Raw genomic sequence first — 25,591 nt, 5'->3', positions numbered from 1 at the left:
TGTATTCCTGTGCAGTTACACTCAATTTCCTGAAATTTAGGGGAGCTACACCAGAGCATTCTCCTTTCTGAATCATGTCCATGGGGAATCACATCATTATTTTAAGAGGAAAAGTAGTTTTGTACATTAACCCTGTAGACAAATAACCCTTCCATTTGTCATGTTATAGACCTTAAAATGTAAACAGGTATATATGTTAGAAGTATATAGAAACCAGCGAAGACAGAGGAGGAGTGGGAAGAGAAAATTACTCTTCCTGAGTATTTTTCACTATATAATTTCTGTTGACTCTAGATTTGCCCCCAAATCAATTTTTCAGAGGAGTTTTATAATGCCAATTTACCAAATAATCAACGCCTATTTCCAGAATCAGTTCAATTTTAGCTCATTTTCCACCTTGAAATCTAACTATTCCTTCTTAGAGATTTGCCTGAGCTAATATTTAGAGATTGTTTTATATCTATTGACTCTAGAAATAAGAAGTTTTTGCTTTTCCAATAAGTTAACATCTCAGAAATTAGAATCATGAGAGACCTCAGTGATCATTTTGTCGTACTGAATCATTTCATAGGTAGAAAAGCTGATGCCAAGAACTTTAAAGTGATTTCTTTATGCTTAGAACTAACTAATGACAAACCAGGCCTAGAGACATGTCCCTTGGTCTCCTAATTCAAAAGGTATTTACATTACTCCACGCTGCTTGAGTTAATTATATTATTTTTGCACCTAATATAAATTAGAAAACTTACCAAATAGGAGGAGACCATGGTAAAGTGAATCACCTTTAAAAATAAAAAATAAAAAAAATCTAGTTTCTGGTGGAATGTTATGCATAGTGATTACGTAACATTACGTTGCTTATTTTATTTCTGTTTTTGTTTTCTCATCTCTAGAATGATTATAGTAATGCTCCATAGGGTTGTGACAAAAAAAAGATCACATAACGCATTTAAAACTATTTCCTCAGTGGCTACAAATAATAAGTATGCAATAAATGCAAACCATTTGTATAGCCCAAGGATTGGAAAACTTTCTATGTAAAAGGCAAAATTGTAACTATTTTAGACTTTTCAAGTCAGACCATCTCTGTCACAGCTGCTCACATCTGCCTTTGTAGAGCAAAAGCACCCATAGACTATCAGTAGCCAAATGGGCATGACTTTTTATGTTATTTACAAACATAGGCAGTGGATTAGATTTGGCCCATGGGCCATGGTATGTCAATTTCTGGGAAAATACATGACTATAAGAATAAGTTTGCTAGAATTAAACAAGATAAAATGAAGGACACTGTACATTAAAAAATTTTTTTTATTTATGCAGATACTCAAACTTAAGTGTAAAAAGATGAAATCCCTAACAGGATGCACATAAAAGATATGAGACAGTTATTTTATTACTTCTTAGGGATGCATATAATTATGTTTCTGGTTGCTAATTCAACCTGTCAAGATGAATAAACAATGACCAGACGTTCATATATTTAATCTTGGCTACAGGTGCAAACACGGAACTCACTGAAAATTCCATGCATAGTGTTCCTTACATAGTTAGAATGGATACGTGTAATAAGTGGCAAGTGTTCTCTGAGGACTGTGATTTTCTCCCTGTATTTCTGTTGACAAAAGTGTGGTTCAAACATGTGGTCCTCTAATGTAAGTCATGGGGAAAAAGAAGGTTAAAGGACAAAGGATCAACAAGTCATCTTGGTTCTAGAGTAACAACTCGAGGTCTGCCCTACTGACAGGCACCTGGTATAATAAGCACTTTAACTTTAATAACAAAACAGGTAGACAAAGTATGTGAAGATTTTTAAGTTGAATTTACTAATTAAACTGTTTAGCATTTATTAACCCTTCTCATAGTTAAAAAAAAACAAAAAGATGAATTTCCTTTGGGAAGCCACCCTTTGCCTACTCTTAGCTCCCATGAAATGGGATAGAATAAACCACGATTGCCCTAAGTCAGCCAATGGAGGGCTTTCCTCCTAGCCAAAGTCTTTGGCTCAGAGACTTGGGGGACCCAGGTCAGAAGGATTATGACACAATGGGAAGTTTGCCGAGATGTTTGGGATGGAAACATGTCCTTCTTCCTGAACCAACATAGGGACTGCAATTGCTGTCATCATCTTCTTCCTGCACCATGCAGGGATGCTGGGGACAACGCTGTCCCTTCTAGGTCCAGGTGTTGAATTTTAAAACAAGAATAACACCTACTAAAAGTTAGAGTGCCTTTTCTTAGCAGAATTTTCTGGCAATTCTAAACAACATCAGTGATAAAATCGTCTTCCTGCCCAGGGTGGACCAGTCCCCCCATGCTGCCCCCCAGGTTTGGTGCCCACTGTTTCTGCATAGAGACTGAGGCTTCCGAATGATCTTGATGACATCAGAGAGTCTGGTTCTGGTCATACCAAAAATCCAGCCTGACCTCTGAGTGATCTGTTGCGTGGGATCAAAATTTATTTTATCCTAGGCCAGTTTGGGCCCATTTTTCTAATACCAGAATCTAAGGGGTTTTTGCTTCTTATTTTAAAGCAAAACTTTCAAGTATCAAATTTGTCAGTACATCATAAAGATTATCAACAGCTCATAACCTCATTTTTAAGTGCAGTGTTTGTACATAGCAGTGACTGGAAACATGGCATTCCAGGCGTAGAACATTAGAAATGTCTTACTCAACTATTGCCTGATACTCCAATGTTTTTATATGTTAAGGCTCCTTAACCCTAAAAATAGTAAATAAATAAAGGTTATTTTTAATCTCTCTTCACTCATTGAGCACCAAAATGTTGAAAAGCTGAAATAAGGATACATGCTTATTCAACCAATAATGAATTCCCTTCACATACACACACACACACACGAATAAAATATGCATACATATTATATACACATACATTCACACATATACATACATATATACATATTACTTACATTGTTCTGTCTTTTGCCTCTGGGTCTATAAACTTTTCTAAGACTGCTATAAACTTACTGTGCTGGTTTGAAAGGAAGTATGCCCCCTAAGGAAAGCCATGTTTTAATATAAATCCCATTTCATAAAGGTAGAATAATCTCTATTCAAAACTGTATGTTTGAAATTGTAATTGGATCATCTCCCTGGTTGATGTGATTTAGTTAAGAACGGTTGTTAAACTGGATTAGGGGATGACATGTCTCCACCCATTTGAGTGGGTCTTGATTAGTTTCTGAAGTCCTATAAAAGAGGAAACATTTTGGAGAATGAGAGATTCAGAGAGAGTGACACTACGAAGCAGAGAGTCTACCAGCCAGTGACCTCTGGAGATGAAGAAGGAAATCGCCTCCCGGGGAGCTTCATAAAATAGGAAGCCAGGAGAGAAAGCTAGCAGACGACGCTGTATTCGCCACGTGCCCTTCCAGCCAAGAGAGAAGCCCTGACTGTATTTGCCATGTGCCTTCTCACTTGAGAGAGAAACTCTGAACTTCATCGGCTTTCTTGAACCAAGGTATCTTTCCCTGGATGCCTTTGATTGGACTTTTCTATAGACTTGTTTTAATTCTCGGCCTTAGAACTGTAAACTAGCAACTCATTAAATTCCCCTTGTTAAAAGCCATTCCATTTCTGGTATATTGCATTCCAGCAGCTAGCAAACTAGAACACTTACCTTTAGGCTAGACACCATTAAGAGGTATCCTACAAACAAAATTATGTTCTTGTTTTGTCTAAGTAGCAAGTACAAGAATGGGCTCTGTTTTTATATTCTGCTTAAATTTTTGTGGATATTATTGAAAAAAAATCTGGCAGCAATTCTCTGTATTCTCTAAAGTTCTGCTCTTACTGACCTACCATCAGTAGAGGAGGAAGAGTGAGAGAGAGGATTTTTTCCCACATAAGAACATCAGTCTTCTGATCGTTATCTTCATCTTAAGGAAGTATGGTTTTAAGTTTCCCTTTGATTCCTGGCTGATGCATGACTATCAGTACATGGCCTCTGCCCAGTATTTGACTTTCTCTGAAATATATACATCAACAAGTAATAACTTTCTCACAGTAATGCAAAATTAGCTCTCTGATTATGTGATTTAATTGCTACAGTGGTCAGACCAGGTCATTAGCACTGCATCTTCACAGCACAATCTTATATAAATGTACTGAAGGAAATAGTGAAGGTATAAGAAAAAGTGGTGACCTAAACTAAAAAAAAAATCATCTGCATTTTCATAAAGTCTGAAAGAAAAAGGTGACTTCAGCTATATCTAATATTGTAATATTGAACAGTGGGTATTTTTTAGACACCCACTATTGTTCAGGCACAAATCAAAACAGTGAGTTAGAAGCTACACTTTGCTTCAAATCTATAATGATCACAAAGCTTACATAGTACTCTGTATTTGCAAAGAACTATTTGCAAAGAAACTATTCAAAGTATATATATATTTTAATTAAATAACTTACTGTGTGGAAGGTACTATTATCTCACTACTACCTTTAAAAAGATGATAATACAGATAGATTCTGTTTAAATAATTAATACATAATATATAGTTAATAAACAGTAGATTTAGCATTTGAACGTAGGCAGTTTGGCTCAGAAATTAAGACACATAAATTCCTTATTGTATCTCATGACACTTAAGGATTGTAGAGTGATAAAACTGCATTAAAGAAGAGTTTAATGAGATATTTAGCCAGGTAATATGGAATAAGAACATTTCACCCTGCCTATCATATGGATTTCAGCTATAAAACCTTTGACAAAAAGCTTGGAAAAGTTATCTGAGGAACCTGCAGACTAAATAATACAGGTAGATCAAGAGGAAAACATGGAAATATCAATGTCTTGGCAGTGAGTTGGCCATTTTATTTTCTCCTGGTTATCCCCCAACCTGATCTCAATGCAACCCCAAAATGAGAACCAGGCAACAGGCTGTAGACAGAGTGCTCAGGAGGTTAGATCTGGCTTGAGGAGCAGGAAGGGGATCCAACACTGAGAAACAGCTATGATCTCTCCCATTTCTACTTTGTTTTGTCATTTTTTTCTTTCTTTTTAAAAATGTTTTCATTTTATTGTGTTCACAATCATCCCAGAAATGCAGGAACTGTAAAATAGTGTGAAAGAACCACATTTCAGGAGCAGAAGTGTCCTCTCTGATCAAGAGAGCTGTCATCCGAGAAAGTGAGTCTAACTCTGGTGCTTTTTTTCTCTGTATCTTTCTTTCTCTGTCCTCCTGACTTCTGATACTGGATATGGGCACAGCCACAAAGGACACAGCCCAATAGAGCAAACAAATCCCCAGATCACCAGTCAGAGGACCAAAGAGGGGTCCTACATAGGAAGAACACATGCAAATATGTAGGAAAACTACATAGGAGACCCTGAAGAGGGAGTATCAAAGCAACCCTATAAATGTTAATTAAATATGAGATCACTTCTAAGCTGTGCATGGGTGGATCTGATTCTAATTATCATAACAAACTATCTTAGGCCAGAGCAATATCACCAAAAATGGTGAAATAGGGAGTGCTAAAGATCTGTCCCTCCATAAAAGCACCAATCACATGGCAAAAAAAAAAAACTGTTGGAATCAACTGTTTCCTAATTCTAGAATCCAATAAATAAAAAGACTTACAACATGCAGAAAATGCTTAATGAAGAAAGAGGCTGCTAAATTTTGGTAAGAGACTGATAGACACCTGTGCTTCCCTCTTACCATTCCCCATTCTCCAGCTCTGTGGCAGTCAGGGGTAAGGCGGACGGAATTCCTGATGTGGTTTGTGGATGTAAGGGTCTGAAATATGGACCTTGCTGTCCAAGAATTGTGGTTGTGCATTTTTGCCTGTCTGGTAGTTCCCTGAGGCTTTGACTCAACGTTTTGCCTCTGTTTCATCTCCCTCCAAACACTTTCAGTGCTGCTACAACTTTCTGAGCAGAATTTTCCCAAAACTTTTGAAATCACACTATCCAGAGCAACCTGAGACAAGAGCTGGCAGTTATAACAATCAGCATACAGACCTAAAAGCCTAGTAAGAAGGAGGCTAGGGAGGGAGATACATGCAGCTATAAGGGCTTTGATGGCCTAATGCATATAACAGAAAAACCAGAATGCAAGTGCAGTGCACATGTGCAGGGCCTGAAGTATGCTCAGAAAAAACCTTAGAGGATCCTGGCCTTGCACCACTACCTGATTCTTGGGATCAACACAAGAAGGACTTGAAGGCTAAAGCAGAGTTGCAGGTGGCCTGGGTTAGTGTTAAAAAAGCATCTCAGCTCAAAGCCAATTTGCAAGGACAGAGAGTATGTGTTTTCCTTTCCTTTGCCTCCAGGCATTTAAGAAAATCCTGTAAGGTCACTAGCTGATTGCTGAGATTGAATTAATTTAATTACGGAGACTTAATGACCATACATGACAAAGGATGCAGTTTTGGAAAAATTGTTTGGAAAAGCCACTAAAACAACAAGCAACCACAGCAAATTCTGTGAAGGATAAAGAATCCAATTTCTGAAGTTATTACATTATAATGTTCAAGGTGTGTAGATTTTATCTCAAAATTATGAGATAAGCAGAAGAAATGTCCATTCATAGGGAGAAAAATAAATTGAGAGAAACCATCTCTGAGGAAGCCCTGACATTGGACTTCCAAGATAAAGATTTTAAATATAATCAAAGAGCTAAAGAGAACTATGGACAAAGAAAGCAGGAAATCAAGGAATGAAAGCTCAACAAATAGAGAACCTCACAAAAAGAAATAGAAATTATAGAAAGGAACCAAAATGAAATTCTGGGTTTGAAAATTCCAACAACTGCAATGAGAAATTCATTAGAAGAATGTGATAGCAGAATTAATAGGGAAAAAAAAAGAATCCATGAATTTGTTAGGTCAGTTAGATTATTTCGACTGAAGAACAGAAAAAGAATGAAGAAAAATGAACAAATCCACAGAGACATGTGGGACAACATCAAGTATACCAAGCCATGCCTAATGGGAGTTCCAGGATGAGAGAAGAGAAAGAAAGATAAGGAAAAAATATGTGAAGAAATAATGACCCCAAACTCTCCAAATTTGTTGACAAACATAAAGATTCAAGAAAGTTAACTAACTCCATGTAGGATAAAATCAGAGATTCATTCACGATGAATCAAAATCAAACCATCCAAACAAAACAAAGAGAGAATCTTGAAAGCAGCAAGAGAGAAATGACTCAACACTTAAGAGTAATCATCAATTAATAGTTGATTTCTCATTAGAAACCACAGAGGTCAGAAATCAGTGGGACAGCATATTCAAAGTGATGAAAGAAACAGATTATCAACAAAAATTCCATATCTAATAAAACTATTCTTTAAAATTAAGGGAAAATTGAATTGGGAGAAATGTGGTGTATCCATACAATGGAATATTATCTAGCCATAAAATGGACTGAAATATTATGCTGTTCTATAGATTTAATGCAATTCCGTTAAAAATTCAAGAATGATTTTTTTTGCATATATAGATAAACTAGTTCTAATATTTATATGAAAGGCATTAGAAAACAAAAATGATTTTATAAAGAATAAGAATAAAGTTCTAGGAATCACACTATCTAAGTCTTAACATTAAATTAAATTAATCAGGACAGTATGGTACTGGTGAAGGGGTGGACATATAGAAAAATAGAACAGAATAGAGAGGCCAGAAACAGAACCATACAAATATGGCAAGTTCCAAAAATTCAAGTCCTATTAATAAAGATTGGAAAGTCTTATCAATAAATGGATATCCATAAGCATTCTAAATCATAAAAATATGCACAAGTTAATTCCAATGCACCATGAATTTAAATGTAAACCAAAACTATTAAATTTTTAGATGAAAAATATGGGAAAATGTCTGTTTCCTGGTAGACAGAGCATTCCTTCATTATGACTCTTATGAGCAGTATCCACGAAATGAAAACATCGATACATTGGTCTTCATCCACATTAAAACCTTTTGCCCTGTAAAAGTCATTGTTAATTTGAAGAAAAGGCAAACAACAGACTGGGAGAAATATTTACAAACCATATATCCATTGATGTTTTTTTTTTTATCCAGTATATTAAAACTCAACAGTAAGAAAATCAACTAATAAAATGGGCAAGGTACTTGAACAGGCACTTCAGCAAGGAGGATATTTGAATGGCAAATGAAACTTTAAAAAATGTTCCATATCAGTATCCATCAGGAAAGAGCCAATTGAAACCACAATGCAATACCACAGTATACCTACTAGAATGCCTAGAATTTATATATATATATATAATCATATATATAATATATATATATATATATATATATATATATATATATATATATATATATAAAATGATAATACCAAGTGCTAGCTGGATGCACAGCAGCTGGAACTCTTGTACAGAAATAACTGAGAAATACTGTAGGTTTGTTTCCAGACCTCTGCAATAAAGCAAATATTGCAATAAAGCAAGTTACACATATTTTGCTTTCCAAATACATTAACTTAGGTTTAAACACTACAGTGCAACCTATTAAGTGTACAATAGCATTGTGTCTAAAAATCCATGTACGTACCTTAAATAAAATGTGATACCAGTGATACAAAATGAGGACATGTTATTGGAAAAATGACACCAATAGATTTGTTCAAAGCAGGGGTTGCAATAAACTTTCAATTTATAAAATTATCTGTGAAGTGCAATAAAGCAAAACACAGTAAAGGAGGAATGCCTGTACATTGCTAGTAGTGAAGCAAAATGGTCTAACACTCCAGGAAACAGTTTGGCATTTAAACATTCACTTAACCCATGACCTACCAATCCCACTCCTACATAGTTACTCAAGAAAAATAAAAAAAACAAAACTTATGTTCACAGAAAAAACCTCCACGTAATATACATAGCAGATCTCTCCATCATAACCAAAAACTGGAAGCAATCCAAAGGTCTTCCAACAGGGGAATAGATAAACAAACTATGGTATACAGCCATAGAATAAAATTGAACAGACTATGGATACACTAAATAACTAAGATGAATCTCAAAGGCACTGTGCTGAGTGAAAGAAGCCAGTCTCAAAAGGCTACATAGTGTATGTTTCCATTCTTGAAAAACAATACTATCCTGATAGAGAACAAATCAGTGGTTACCAGGAGTGAGAGGTGGGAAAAGGGTGTGACTGTAAAGGAAGCATGAGGTTTTAGGGGACTGATTGAATCGCTCTGTATCCTGACTGTGGTGCCATTACATAAACCCATACAACCTGTTAAAATTCATCTAACTTTAAAATTTTAAAGCGGTTATTATCTATTCCCAAAGGGAAGGAAAGTTTCTGGCACCAAAATGGAGGCACTACTTCCAAAACAAAATAAATTTTCCTTACCGATTGTGCCATGAGTGCCAGATCTGGGTGATTAAACAGATGTCAAGTCACAAACACATTTCATAGTGCTGACACTGAGAACTCTACTGCCATGTAGAGACCCACATATACACATAAGCCATACCTGGTCAATCACAGAAAATGCTACAGTGCTGGACGTTGACCTCCTCTGTACTAACTGAGCCATAAAACTAGCTCATTTTTATAAATCTATAGACCTCACCATCTCTAGATGCTTTTCAAAAGGATTTCCTTATTCTGCTATTAGCTGTTAGTAATTTCATTCAAATAAGTTAGTAGGAGAATATAAACTCTCTCAATTAGAAGTTTCTTTTAAAGATAAAATTAAAAGATATAGACAAGAACTGTAAAGGGCTTGGAGAGATTCCAAGCATAGTCCCTTCAAGTCCTCCATTGAAGTCAGTGAATAAAGACCTAGTCCCATTAGGGTTGCCAGATTGAGCAAAGTAAATTCTTGTATTTTATTTGATAACCTCTAGATTCAGTATGTGAGGTCAATGGTATGAATTGAATCTATGTTTTCTTAAGAATTATGCAATAACATTTTTGAAGAGCCCATGTCTGTGCTATAGTTTTCTTTAAAGTGCCCTACTCCTAAAGAATAGCATTTGGTTAGCTATAATGCGTAAGTTCTCACACAAGCTGCCCAGTTGATGACTTCCAACAGCTTCCTATTTGCTGTTTTAAGACAGTGAAAGTATATTACTGGAAAATATATTAACAATTATTCAAGCCAACCATTTCATTTAACAGATGAGGAAAATGGGATTCTGAAGAATTAAGGAACTTCTCCAAATTAGCCAGTGAGAAAAAAGATACTTCTAAATGAGAGATATTATTTTCATATATAATGTCCTTTATACAGAACCAAAATTTCTTCAGTGCCCTTTCTTTCCCTCACTTTTTTTTTCTGCTCTAAACTTTACCCTACCCTGTCCTTTATTAAAACAACATCCTTTGTACATACAGTACTTCAGAGAACTGATGGATCAGCACATTCTTTCATTTGTCTTTCTTGAACTTAAAAATTTGTTGTTCAAATATTTGACATAACGTATATTTAATTTTTTCTTCTCAAATTTATAAACTTTTGAAAACAGAAACCGTAAGCTTCTTGAAGCCAGGAATGACATGATGTTCAACTTCATTATCTCTGTACATAGCAAATAGCCTCGCAGACCTTTTATCTCAAACACACACAAGAAATATTGACAATCTCAATCCTACCTCTATGATGATGAGATTTTCTTTTCATTATTAAAAAGTAAATCCCAGATAAGACATTAAAAATGCATATGTGAAAATAAGCCATGTAGGTAATATATTGTTACATTTGCCTTTAAATAAGCCTTAGGCATTCTCCCACACTTTTCTCACCATTATCTCCATCTGTAATAATAAAACATATCTTCTGATTACAGCTATTTCTGTTATCTCAAGTCTGAATCTAATTTATTTGCTATTCAACCTTACTTTTCCTCTGTTACAAGATTTGTTTTTCCTGTAATGCAATCCAAGATTTTGATTTAAAAGGTAGAAAACTTTTTTTTCCCCCAAAGATGTAGTATTTTAAACTGAAAGGAAAAATAAATTCGAAGTAGGTTGGGAGTATTTAACAACAAAAACATCAAACAAATTTTAATTTGAATCCAATAATTTTTTTGTTTAAATGTGTTTTGGAATAGATGAGTCCTTTGGGGAAACACAGCAATACATAGTCTGCCAAAAAGCAGAAATCTCAAAAATGCTTTCCTAATATAACTTTTGAAATACTTATTTACAGAGAGCAAAGGATTTCTTAGAAAGCTTGTGGTAGTTCTAAAGTTGCATTGTATTTCCAAAGCTATGAAATATGCTGCTCCTCCCAAGATATTGTCATTAAAATTTAAAAAGCTAATTTAGAAACCACAAAACTATCAGGTAGATTTTCTCAGAGACTTGTTCTCTGGATACTGTCATTTGCTGGTTTACTTATTAGAAGAAAGAGAAGTTTAATTTGTTATACCCACATACATGCTAATACCACATAGATGGCAATAAATCATGCCGTTGCCTCACTTAACATTTTACCCAGAGGGCAATTTCTCAACTTCTCCTTTTCCCCAATAGTTACATTGCTATTCTGTCTCTACTACAATATAACTTTGATTGCTGGCTTAAATCTTCTGGCAAAATAGTCATACTTTGGGGGGTGGATACACTACACTGTAGAATTTGAATACTGTTGACTTTCTTAGAACATATTACTTTGCTATTACCAGCTTTACAAAAAGATAAATTAAATGGATTCTCTAAAATAGTTAAATGGTGTGTCATTAGTGCATTTCAAAACAGAAATCATTGCCCTAAATCAGAATCTTAGGAATTAAATAGCCATGGCACACAGGGTTAATTTTTTAATCCTCATCAGAATTGTTTGATCTCCAGTCATGTGCTGGGCATCCAAATAGGTGATACACTCATTTTTTTATTTTGAAAAAATTGAATTTGACTCATTTTGTCTTTGACCTTTTTTTTTTTTTGAATGACATAAATCAGAAACATAGCAGTTTTTACAAGCTCATAGAAGAATGCAAATTCTTTTTTTGTGGACCTTTTTACCCTTTGGATGGCCTTCCCTATCTCCCTTTAATTTCTTTGGCATTGTGGTTCTTTGCAATGATAAGGATGCTTTTGGAAAGTAATGTTGAACTGTATCCATTTATCTTAATACATTGTTAAATCTGCATAGAGAATCAAATCTTAAAAAGTAAGTAAGAAAAGATCTTTTTTCCCTCTGAATTACCTAAAGATCTATCTAAAATGTTCTCTCTAGAGAGAGTTGAATTGAACTTTTACCTTAAATAATAGTTCTAAAACCTCACTTAAAATAATTCTGACTTAGGAAAATAGCCAAAGGCACAAGAAAGTACTTTACAGACTTAGAAAATTAATCTCATTTAGCAAAAAAAATAAATTTGGGAACAACAAACAAGGGCCGAAGTGTATATACACGAGTTGCACTTTCACCAGATTTCTACCTTTTTTGGTGTCATGCAAGTTTAGCAAAAAAAAAAAAAAAAAAAAAAATCAACGGCTCATCCTCACCATTTTCTCTCCAGTCTTTTCTCCTTTCTTTGACTCATTTGCCTCAAAATAATATTCTCTTATCTATCACTATTCACTTCTCTGCATTCTGAATTTAAGTATTTCCTTGTGCTTTCTTATTCCACATCCTCTGAGACAATAAAGTCCATTTCTATCCTTAAAACTTGCTATAAATCCTTTCTCTAGACTAGTGTTTTCTGTTAGAATGAAATTGAGATATAACTTCTAGCAAATTTCTTTAGAATCTAACAGTCAATTTACTACTTCCTTGCAAATGTGTTTTTTGTGTCTGGATGTGCTTTGGGGGGACTCGAGGACTGAATATTCATATATTTAACTGGTGAACCTCAAAAGAAACAACTTAAAAACCATGAATCATGTACTCCAAAATATCTTTTCTAATGCCAAATGTACCTAAGCCCAACTATCTCCAGCCCAACTATCTGTAGCTTGCTGGTTCTAGGAGAGTAAATTTTCAGAGGCAAGATGATGTATAAAACATGAATATTATTCATGAAGCATGAAACTGTTAACCCGAATTTCCCACTGTTCTGTCTTTAGATCTTAAATCAGCAGTCACATTTGGGAATTCAAAGGGTAACAAAGAACTAGAGAAACCAAACACAAGTATTATTTTCCACCTATAAGGAAGTTAACCTGCAATAGAATAACAATTGTCAATCAATGTAAATTGACGATTCCAGGGATGAGATAGGCTAAATGTCAACCAATCTGTTCAACTAGGGGAACATAATCATGGAAATTTACATGCCTACATCTATATAATTAGTGAGGGTCCAGTTGAGAGACAAAAATCACATCAGTTACTTTAACTGAGAGGTTTTTATATAGAGAATTGTTAACCAAATATTAAGTTGAACATGAAGGTATCACAGTGGTAACAGCTGAAGGAAGCATTTATAAACCCTAGGCTTGAGAAGCAAAGGGAATCAGTTTGGATTTGTATGACTTAGATGCCTAGAGGAGTGACCTCTTGAAGCCAAGGGACATTCAGTCCTCTGAGGAGGCACAGTTAGCAGGCAAGGGTTTGAGTCTGATTAGGAGACAACTTGGGCCTCTAATCCAGAACTGAATTGAGACCACTGTCCAGCTCTCAGTGTTGGCTTCTCTGAGGGAGTGTCACACGGTGGGTTCTGCAAGTGAAGGGAAAAATCTGCAAAGCATATTCAGCTGCTGATCAAGAAGGAATTGCCACTGTCAGGACGAAGAATTGTTCCTGGGGTAATGCTCAGGAGAACAGAAAGCAGAGTGAGACCCAACAACAAGCAGACTGGAAAGAGCAAGTTCCAATTCCACCTCCAATTTAGCACTCTCCTCCTAGTACCCTCTCTTGACAGAATCTAACCTAGAACCAGCTGCCAACACAGAAACCTGATTTGCTGGTACCCAGCGTAGCATCACAGAGCAGATTGTGAAAAAAGGGAAGGGCAGGTGGAGAGGGCAGGGAGGGTTGGTTATGGAAGCACGGAATATATTAAGTTGGAGGAAATATCTTTGCCTTTAAGAAGGACAAAAACAGCTTCTCCTAAAGATAGATCAGCAGGTTTTAAGGGAGACACATTTTCATCAAATACAAAGAAAACCTGCCATTTTAAGAGTTTTTAATTAAGGAGTATTTTCATTTCAGTAAAAAGTACTTCAATATATTGGTCACTATTTTAATGATTTCAAATATATTGATCTTATCAAGTAGATCATTTTTGTTAGATTTAGCATGTATTTTGGATCCGAAATCCTGAGGAAAACTCCAAGATTCTTGGAAGTTATATGGATTTTTTTCTAATATTTGAGTCATCTAAAATAGAATAATTGAAATTTGAATATTTGGAGTGAAAAGATCTCAGAAATCAATTTACAGAAATACCTATTTTCAAAACAGTGATAATGTCCCTATTTTACATCTCAATAAGTAAAGCCTAGAGAAATTAACAGATAATCCTACTACAACAAAGCTGAATATTAGAGGAACCACGGGCAGAATCCGATTTTCTCTCTTCTGGGGCTAGAAGAGAAAAGTAAACTTTCCTAACATTTTCTATGAACCCAGGACCTGAGTTTTTTTTAAACATGAAACAAAACAAAACTGTTTTATTGTGAAATATAACATCTGCAAAAAAGTGACAAATTGCTAAATACATTTTAATAAGTGGTTATAGACCTTAACTCATGTTCCCTGCTCCTCCCATTATTTACCCCTAATATTGTTGTGGTGCTAGTGAGTTTCTCCTGTTAAATACAGACCATGGCATGCAATAGGTAGTTTTTCCCATATACCCCTCTATTATTAACTATTTGTACAAGCGTCATATCATAGAAATGGTTCATACAAGAACTTATTTATATTTTAGTACTAATCGGTAATATATGTGGCTCTAAACAATCTCTTTGAATCATATCCACCTTCAATATGGCACTTTTAATTCCGCTAATGAGTTATCATCACCTCTATCCATTCCAACACACTTAAGCTTAACCTTGTCAACAAATCTATACTTATTAGATAACCACTCTCCCTTCTCTAGCTTCTGTCTATGTCCAGGTCCCACACATCCTACATTTTAAGACTGAGTTTACATCTCTAGGGCATTCATATTACTGAAATCATACAACACTTATCCTTTTGTGTCTGGCTTATTTCACTCAGCATTATGTCCTCAAGTTTCATCCATGTTGTCATATGCTTCAGGACCTCATTTCTTCTTACTACTGCATAATGTTCCATCATATGTATCTACCACATTTTGCTTATCCACTTGTCTGCTGACAGGCAAATAGATTGTTTCCGTCTTCCAGCAATTGTGAAAAATGCTGAAATGAACATCAGTGTGTAAATATCTGTTCATGTCCCTGCTTTCAGCTCTTCTGCATATATATTGAGTAGTGGTGTTGTCGGGTAGTAGGACAACTCAGTATTTAGTTTTCTGAGGAACAGCCAAACTGTCTTCTAAAGCAACCCTTATAGCTAATGAAGATGACCATTTCTTCATGTGCTTTTTAGCCATTTATATTTCCTCTTTGGAAAAATGACTATTCTTATCTTTTGACCATTTTATAATTGAGGTTTTTGTTCTTTTGTTGTTAGATGTATAATTTGTATATACTGGATCTCAAACCCTTATCAGATATATGATTTCCAAATATTTTCTCCCATTGAATTGGCTATCTCTTCAGCCTTTTGAGAAAATTCTCTGAAGCATAGAGGCCTTTGATTTTGAGGAGTCTCATTTATTTATGTTTTCTTTCATTTTGTGCTTTGGATGTGAAGTCTAAGAAGTTACCTCCTATTACTAGGTCTTGAAGATGTTTCCCTGCATTTTCTTCTAGGAATTTTATGTTACTGGTTCTTATATTTAGGTCTTTAATCTACTTTATGTTAATTTTTGTATAGGGTGTGAGATAGGGGCCCTCCATCATTCCTCAGGATATGGATATCCAGTTCTCCCAGCCCCATTTATTGAAAAAACTATTCTGTCCCAGTTCAGTGGACTAAGGGGCCCTGTTAAAGATCAATTGACCGTAGTTCTAGGGGCCTATTTCTGAACTCTCAATTCTATTCCATTGATCAATATTTCTATCTTTCCACCAATACCATGCTGTTCAACCACTGTGGCTTTATAATAAGCCTTAAAATCAGGAAGTGTAAATCTTTCCACTTCATTCTTCTTTTTTAGGATGTTTTTGGCTGTTCAGGGCCCATTTCCTTTCCAAATAAATTTGATAACTAGATTTTCCAAGATTTCAAACTAGAATGTTTGAATTTTCATTTATATTGCATTGAATCTGTAGATCAATGATGATGTAGCTCAATTTGAGTAGAATTGACATCTTCATGACATTTAACCTTCCTATGCATGAACATAGAATGTTTTCCACCTATTTAGATCTTCGTTGATTTCTTTTAGAAATGTTTTATAGTTTTCTGTGTACAGGTCCTTTATATCCCTGGTTGTATTTATTCCTAGATACTTGATTCTTTTAGTTGCTGTTGTGAGCAGAAATTTTTTCTTGACTGCCTACTCAGCTAGGTCATTGCTTGTGTACAGAAATATTATTGATTTTTGCACATTAATCTTCTATATTGCCATTTTGAGGGATTTGTTCACTAGCTCAAGTAACTTTGTTATAAATTTCTTAGGATTGTCCAAATATAGAATCATGTCATCTGCAAATAATAAAAGTTTTAGTACTTCCTTTCCAATTTAGATGAACTATTTCTTTTTCTTGCCTGATTGATCTAGCTATAACTTCTAGCACAATGTTGAATAACAGTAGTGACAGTGGACATCCTGTCTCATTCCAGATCTTAGAGGGAAGACTCAGTTTCTCACCATTAAGTATGATGCTGCCTGTGGGTTTTTCGTATATGCTCATTATCATATTGAGGTAATTTCCTTTGATTCCTACCTTTTGAAGTGTCTTTATAAGAAAAGAATGCTGAATTTTGTTGAATGTATTTTCAGCAACAATCAAGATGATCATGTGATTTTTCTCTTTCAATTTGTTGATGTGCTGAATACTTTGATTGGTTTTCTTGTGTTGAACCACCCTTGTATGTCTGAGAAAAAATCCTACTTGGTTGAGATATGTAGTTCTTTTTTTTTTTTAAGAGTTCCTTTAATATGCCATTGGATTCTATTTGCAAGTATTTTGCTGAGAATTTTTGCATCTATATTCATTAAGGAGATTGGTCTGTGGTTTTCTTTTATTGTATTATCTTTATCCAGTTATTGTATTAGAGTGATGTTAGCTTCTGTCATGGTCAGGTTCATGTGTCAACTTTCCCAACTGGTGGAACCTGTTTGTCTGGTTGGGCAAGTGCTGGCCTGTCTGTTGCAATGAGGACACTTCATAGAATTAGATCATGATCACCTCAGCTGCTTCCACAGCTGATTCCATTTGTAATTAGCCAAAGGGGAGTGTCTTCTGCAATGAGCGATGCTTAACCTAATCACAGGAAGCCTTTTAAGGAGGATTCAGAAGAGACAAGTTCTATTCCTGCTTCCGCTGGTGAGCCTCTTCTGTGGAGTTTGTCCAGACCTTCCATTGGAGTCGTCGGCTTCACAGCTTGCCCTGCGGATTTTGGACTCTGTGTTCCCATGGTTATGTGAGACACTTTTATAAATCTTATATTTGCAAGTGTTCCCTGTTGATTATGTTTCTCTAGAGAACCTTAACTAATACAGCTTCATAAGATGAATTAGGTAGTGCTCATTTTTTCTCAATTTTTTGGAAGACTTTGAGCAGGAATGGTGTTAGTTCTTCTTGAAATGTTCAGCAAAATTCCTCTCTGAGAACATCTGGCCCTGGGCTTTACTTTTTTCCTTGTTCTTTTCTCTTTACTTGTCATTAGTTTGTTGAGCTCTTCTATTTCTGCAGTGAGATTGTTAGCCTAGTGTTCTAGTTTGCTAGCTGCTGGAATGCAACACACCAGAGATGGATTGGCTTTTAATAAAAAGGGGTTTATTTCATTAGTTCTTCAGAAGAAAGGCAGCTAACTTTCAACTGAGGTTCTTTCTTACATGGGAAGGCACAGGGTGATCTCTGCTGGCCTTCCCTCCAGGCCTCTGGGTTCCAACAACTTTCCCCAGGATTTCTTTCTGCATCTCCAAAGACCTGGGCTGAACTGCGAGTGCTGAGGTGAGGTATCCTGAGCTGCTTGGGCTGTGCTACATTGAACTCTTTCATTTAAGCACCAAGTCAATTAAATCAAACATCATTCATTGCAGCAGGCATGCCTCCTAGCTGACTGCAGGTATAATCAGCAACAAGAGGTTCATGAACCATTGGCTCATGTCCACAGCAACAGAACTAGGTAACTTCACTTGGCCAAGTTGACAACTGAATGTAACTACCACATTTCCACCCTTTGTCAAGTTGGCAACTACACGCATCACCTTAAACAATATTAAGGTGCAAAAAATTCTCTTCTGGCTGTGGACCTATGAATCTCAAAACAAGTTATCTGGTGCCAATATGCAAAGGAAGATATTCAAATGATAGGGTTTTCATTTTCATAGGGAAAAATTGGAAAGAACACAAGAGTCACAAGACCCAAACAGTTCTGAAAACTGAAAACCTGCAGGGCAAACTCCATTGGATTTCAAAGTCTGAAAGTCATTTATCCTTTGGCTTTAGAAAGTGGCAGTCCCACCCTTTCCAAGGGCCTATGCAGTGGTCCACCTCTTTCCAAATCAACCTTGGGGAACATTAAGGAGATCACCTTTTTCTCAGCTCTACTCTCTCCAAGCATCAGGGCAACACCTGTGCTCTCTGCCATTTCTGAGGTACATGCTCAACCCCTCCATGTGGTGGCAGCCAGGCTCTCCCCAGTCCCCAAGGAACATGCTGTACCTTTTCCAAGGCCTGAGGCAGGACAACTCTTCCACTGTAATGAGATGGGAGACTCATCCTCTGCCCTCAGGGAAAACTCACCCTCTCCATGTATATGAGTGAATCCACTCACCTGACAGAGATTTTTTGGCTACAGACCTGAACTTCCATGGTTCTCACTCTGCAAACTCCAATTTGTCCCTTTGTGTCCCCCTTTGTCCAGATTGGCAGTGATTCCATTTACACCAACAGTCTCTTCAAGCACTCCAGGACTTCTCCATCATTCTCTTCACAGTTCCTCCAAAATCTTCCCCTTAGCCATCAAAAAAAACCATTTCAACATACCTGGTGTTTACAAACCAAAGCAGCACCCCACTCTCCAGTACCAAAATCTGTTCTAGTTTGCTAGCTGCCAGAATGCAACACACCAGAGACGAGTTGGCTTTTAATTAAAGGGGGTTTATTTCATTAGTTCTTCAGAGGAAAGGCAGCTAACTTTCAGCTGAGGTTCTTTCTTAGGAAGGCACAGGGTGATCTCTGCTGGTCTTCTCTCCAGGCCTCTGGGTTCCAACAACTTTCCCCAGGGTGATTTCTTTCTGTGTCTCCAAAGGCCTGGGCTGAGCTGTGAGTGCTGAAATGAGGTATGCTGAGCTACTTGGGCTGTGCTATGTTGAGCTCTCTCATTTAAACACCAGCCAATTAAATCAAACATCATTCATTACAGCAGGCATGCCTCCTAGCTGACTGCAGATGTAATCAGGAACAAGAAGTTCATGTACCATTGGCTCATGTCCACAGCAGCAGAACTAGGTACCTTCACCTGGCCAAGTTGGCAATTGAATCTAACTACCACACCTAGTAAAAGTAAGCTGCTCGTGTGTTTCTAAGAAATCGTCCATTTCGTCTAAATCGTTTAGTTTGTTGGTGTATAGTTGTTCATAGTATCCTCTCATGATTTTTTTTTTTATTCCATCAGGTCCATGGTAATGACCACCCTCTCATTTTTTATTTTATTTATTTACATCTTCTCTGTTTCTTTATTTTTTTTTTTGTCATTCTAGCGAAGGTCCATCAATTTTATTGATTTTCTTAAAAACCTACTTTTAGTTTTATATATTCTTTCTATTGCATTTTGTTTGTTTTGTTTTCCAATTCATTTATTTGTTTGATCTTTGCTACTTCTCTTCTTCTATTGGTTTTGGGGTTAGTTTCCTGTTCTTTCTCTAGTTTCTCCAGGTATACAGCTAAGTCCTTGATTTTTGCTCCTTCTTTTTTAATATAGGAAAGCAATAAATCTCCCTCTCAGCACTGCTTTTGCTGAATCTCATGAATTTTGATATATTGCATTCTCATCTTCATTCATCTACAGATATTTACCAATTTCACTTGCAATTTCTTCTTTGACCATTGATTGTTTAAGAGTGTGTTCTTTAATATCCATATATTTTTTAAAGTCCTGCCTCTTTGGTGGTTATTGATTTCCAGCTTCAATTCACTGTGGTCAGAGAAAGTGCTTTGAATAATTTCAATCTTTTAAAATTTATTAAGACCTGTTTTTTACCCCAGCATATAATCTTTCCTGGAGAGTGTTCCATAAGTACTAGAGAAGAATATATATCTTGGAGTTTTGTAGTGTAATGATCTCTATATGTCTGTTGGGTCTAATTAGTTTATCATATTGTTTAGGTTCTCTATTTCCTTATTGATTCTCTGTCTTGTTGTTCTATCTACAGAAGAAAGCAGTGTATTGAAGTCTCCTACTATTATTATTGAAACATCTGTTGCTCCCTTCAGTTTTGCCAATGTTTGCTTCCTATACTTTGGAGCTCCTTGACTGAGTGCATAAACATTTATGATTGTTATTTCTTCTTGGTGAATTGTCCCTTTTATTAATATGTATTATCCTTGTTTCTCATGACACCTTTTTATTTGTGGTCTATTTTGTCTGATGTTACTCTTGCTTTCTTTTGCTTACAACTTGTATGGAATATCTTTTTCCATCCTTTCACTTTCAATCTCACCTTAAACTCAAGATGAGAATCTAAGATGAATCTCATGTAAGCAGCATATAGATGGATCATATTTCATTCTATTCTGTCAATTCCATATCTTTTAATTGGAAAGTTTATTAAACATTCAAAGTTATTGTACTATTAACATTCAAAACTATTGTAAAAGCAGTTCTTAAATCTACTATCTTATCTTTTGGTTTTTATTTGTCAGATCTATATATTTTTTCTCTCTCTCTTCTTATCCTTTAAGTCACACTTACTAATGCTCTTTAATTTTGTGTTATTCTCCAGACCTCTCTCTTGTTTTTTTTTTTTTTTTTTTTTTTCAGCCAACAGAATTCTGTTTATTATCTTTTGCAGGGCAGGTCTCTTAGCAACAAATTCTCCCAGCATTTGTTTGTCTGTTAAAATTTTAAGCTCTCCCTCACTTTTGTGGGACAACTTTGTTGGCTAAAGAATTCTTAGGTGGTAATTTTTCTCTTTCAGAATCATACCACATGTGGTATAATATATCAAACCACAGCTTTCTTTCTCCATGATGCCCACAGAGTAGTAATTGCTTTTCTTTTACTGCTTTCAGGACTATCTTCTTCTCATCAGCATATGATAGTCTGATTAGTATGTGTCTTAGAGTGGGTCTATTTGTATTTATTCTAGTTGAAGTATGTTGGACTTCTTTGATTTGCATGTTTGTGTCATTTATAAGGGTTGGGCAGTTTTCCCCAATTATCTCCTTAAATAATATCCCTATTCCTTTACTCTACTCTTCTGGGACACCAGTGATTCTTATATTTGCATGCTTTGTGTCGTCCATCATTTCCTTGAGTTCCAATTCAATTTTTTCCATCTTTTTTTGGCATTTGTTCCTTGGTACATTACAATTCAACTGTCCTGTCCTCTAGTTCACTTATTCTTTCTTCCGCTTCTTTGAGTCTGCTGTTGTGTGTCTCTAGTATATGTTTAATTTTATCTACAGTATCTTTCATTTCTGTAAGCTCTGCTATTTTTCTGTTTATTCTTTCAAATTCTTCTTTATGCTCTTTGAGTTTCTTCTTGATATTCTATATGTCTTTAGCCAACCCACTGAAGTTATTTAAGAGATTTGTTTGATCATCTTTGATTAATTGTTCCAAATTCTGTGTCTTTCCCTGATGTTTTAATTCAGTCATGGCTTGGCCATATCTTCTTAAATCTTCACATTCTTAGTGACTTTTTTGTTGATGTTTTGGCATTTGATTATCTTGGTAAGGTTATTTTTGAAAGTTAATTTCCCTCATTCATCTAAGATTTCATAGTTGCTTGGGTTTGTGTTGAAGTTCTTTTGCACTTGGTTTCTTGGAAATTCCCCACCAAACCAAGGCCAGGACCTCAGGTAGGAGGTGCAACTCTAATTGAAGATCCATTAAAATGAAAGAAAAAGGCATTTTGCCAGGGTGCAATTCCCTTGTTTTCTCAGGAGATGGTAGACTTGGTCCAAGTCTTCCCCTCATATCTGCCTCTCCCCAACTGTGGCAGCCAGCTAGGAAGAATGAAGTGTAGGTGTAAAATAATCTAGGCCACAGGTCTCAGCTCATGCTGAAAACCACCAACCCTGGGAGTGGGGGCTTGGCAGTGTTAACTAACCTCTGCTGAGAATCCGCTTGGTTCTGGTTGTTCCCAAGCTCCCGCTTGGGAATGGTTTTCAGCTATGGGGCTGAAAATTGCAATGTCCCCTGCCCACAACAGCCCAGGAGTGCCTGGTTTTGCAATGCAATTCATTCCCTCATCTCTGCCTCTCTGCCCATGCACACCAGGGGCACTCCAGGCCTCTGTGAAGAAAGGATAGAGGTGACAGGACAGAGAGAGTCTCTTTTTCCAGCCAATTGTTAGATCAGCTCTGCTATGAATCTCCCCTTCTCCTGAAAGGAGGGTTTCTTAGTCTCCACCAAAATCAGGCACCCACAGCGGCCTGCCTCAGAAATGGGGAGCAGGCACCATGCACTGGCAGCAAGGTCTTGTGTGTAGTAAACCAAGTCTTTTGGCTTCCAAGTTTCCTATGGAAGCTCTGGGCTGTGGAGCTGAGAGGTAAGATCACCCAAGGTGGCTGCTGAGTGAGAATGCAGGAGTGCACTGCTCCTTCAGCACCCACTCCAGCCTGTACCTTGCAGCCTGCCCCAGGTACAGTCACAATGGCTTAAATTCACCCTGTCCTGTCAAATGTAGTTGCTACGCTTTTTACCCAGGTCCTCCCTATATATTTTAGAAGTCCCTCTCTGGTCATTCATACCCTGAAACTGCTGTCATGATCATTTTTCTTTCCTTTCTCTAGGTGTTCCATGGTGTAGGTGTGAACTCAGCCTATCCTATTCTACCAGCATCCTGGAAGTAAGGACCTGACTTTTTTAAGTCCATTTAAAATCTCATAACCTTAAGTTTCTGGTATTATTATTCTTTATTTGCAGATAAAAAAAACTCCCTGTACCTCAGAGAGTTTCAATTAAAGCTTCAAAGCTAGATAGTTATTAAATTATAGTCAGAATCAGATTTAACACCAATGTAATACTCCTGTCACTTTAGCCACCACTATTTTTTTTTTTTTACCCAACACATGTTGCATTGGCTAAATTAAAGCCCAGTCCAATGAAATTCTTACAAAACATTTTCCAAATGGAATATAATGCAAGCCATAATACTAGCTAATATATAATTTTAAATTTTCTGATAGTCATGTTAAAAAGGTAAAAAGAAACAGGTGAACATAATTTCAATATATTTTATTTACTCAAAAAATGAGTATCACTCACATGCAGTAAAATGATATATTTTACATTCATATTTTTTGTATAATATCTTACAAATTTGAATGAATTTTATAGTTACACCGCATTTCAATTCAGATTAGAGACAATTCAAATGTTCTGAAAGTCAGCTGTGACTCATGTCTACCGTTTTGGACAATGCAGTTCTAATGCACGCTGGAATTCTTACTTTCAATTCAGAATTATGCTTTTCCTTTTTATTAATCTGTAGGAGATTGGCATTCATGTATATATTTGATAAAGCTCACTGGCAAGTGCAGGGTCAGAGTAGGTAGGTGCTATGCCAGCCTCACCATACAATTCTGTCAAAGCAGCCAGAGCTTGACAGGCCACCAGCCTTAATCCGATCTCTTGTCCTCTCCCTAGCAGACTGCCAAATACAAGATGTGAAGCCAAATCTAACAGGCCAAAGGTCCGATAAGGATATTTTTGAGCCAGTAGACATTCCATGGCACATAGACAACTAAAAAATTACAACTGAGTTTTTAAAAGTTGTTCAAAATATACCTTCATAGTATTTATAGTGCTAAATTGCCTAAGATAGATATTTATACATTCATTTATGACAGAAGGGGCAAGTTTTACTTTCTGTAATTTTCCATGTCCATACATGTATTTTATATCCACAGTTTGTTTTAAAATCTATTTGTTATATTTTTGGTCTCACCTTGCTTCCATATGTTTACAGCCACACAGATTTTAAATGTGTTCATATATCTGTATGTCTTGCTTGTTAAATGTCTAGAGTAGGTGCAGTCTCCTATTCCTAGAGCTTTGTCAATGGGAAGTATTTGCTTAGCTCAGTTTCAATATTTTTCCCTCATGGCTTAGAGGACTTCTGTACAATACAATACTGTAAAGCAGAGCACCTCACAATTTCCCAAATGAAAATAAACCCCAATTCCTCTTCTAACCTCAGAATTTAAATATTTTGCTTCCGCACATACACCATGCTGTTCTCCATCTGTTTGTTGCAGAGACAATGGTGAAAAAAGTTGACCCCTGAAATTTCTTCTTCTTTAATAGGAAGCATGTGTAACTAACTGCATTTGTGGCCACACATGATTACTAGAGACAAAGGCTAATGCAATTTTCAGCAATGGTGCTGACTTTATGTGAAATGGATCCACAGATATGTTCTTGTGCACAACAAAATGGTCATCTCTGGAGGTTTTGTCTGAAGATATACATATTGTTCCCATAAAAGTGAGAATCAGGACTTAAACTCAACTGCTCCCTTTTGGTGTCTCCTACTCAGAGGTTTAGTGCCTTCATGCAGCAACTAGACATGTGGCTTCCCACACCAGCCACCCTCTTACTCCATTTTCTACCTAATCTGCATCTGGATAATGCTAAAGCCCTTGACTGACCTTCCAATTCCATCCACCAATTAAGCATCAGTGCCCGGTCCACCATGGGTCAAAGACAAATCAGTTCATGCAATTGTCTAGACAAACAAAATTTTCCAATAACCTCTTATCATATGTAGAGTAACAGTCAAAAGAAGATGTGATGATTTCTGACTTCTGAATACCCCCTACCTTTATTTCTTTCCTTTTTTCTCTGCATTATGCTTTAGCCACACACTGTCCTTGCTTCTTGCTCAATCATTCATGCTAGTTCCTCAGGACTTTTGCACCTGCTCTTCCTCTATCTGTAATGCTCTTTCCCCAGTTATTAGCATATATATCCCTTAGCTTCTATAAGATCTCTGCTAAAATATCCTCTGAACAGAAAACCCTTCCCTGTTCATCCTATCTAAAATGAGATCTCTTGTCATCTCTTCCTCTCCTGCCTTTTTTCTTCAGAAAAAAATCATTATCAGCCCCACCCAGGGCAAGATGGGGGGAGTAAGAAATTTCAGGCCTTCCTTCACCCACAGAAACTTTTAATAACTAGTAAGTACTTGCAGAAGCATCTTTCTAAAAGTTCCATAAAGCAGTTAAAGCATTGCAGTAACAGGGC

At 36.3% G+C, this 25,591-nt stretch overlaps 1 long non-coding RNA gene across 1 annotated transcript; it reads left to right on the top strand.

Annotated features, from left to right (window-relative positions):
- Positions 1 to 1,564: 1,564 nt before the first annotated feature.
- Positions 1,565 to 24,767, top strand: LOC143676303 (uncharacterized). Its single transcript, XR_013171986.1, has 3 exons — positions 1,565 to 1,655; positions 23,137 to 23,192; positions 24,653 to 24,767. It is a non-coding gene; the product is annotated as an uncharacterized LOC143676303 (long non-coding RNA).
- The last annotated feature ends 824 nt before the right edge of the window (positions 24,768 to 25,591 follow it).

Source organism: Tamandua tetradactyla, chromosome 3, assembly GCF_023851605.1.
Source record: "Tamandua tetradactyla isolate mTamTet1 chromosome 3, mTamTet1.pri, whole genome shotgun sequence".
NCBI lineage: Eukaryota > Metazoa > Chordata > Mammalia > Pilosa > Myrmecophagidae > Tamandua > Tamandua tetradactyla.
The sequence above is the reverse complement of the archived record's forward strand: the minus strand, read 5'-3'. Positions and strand labels throughout refer to the sequence as shown.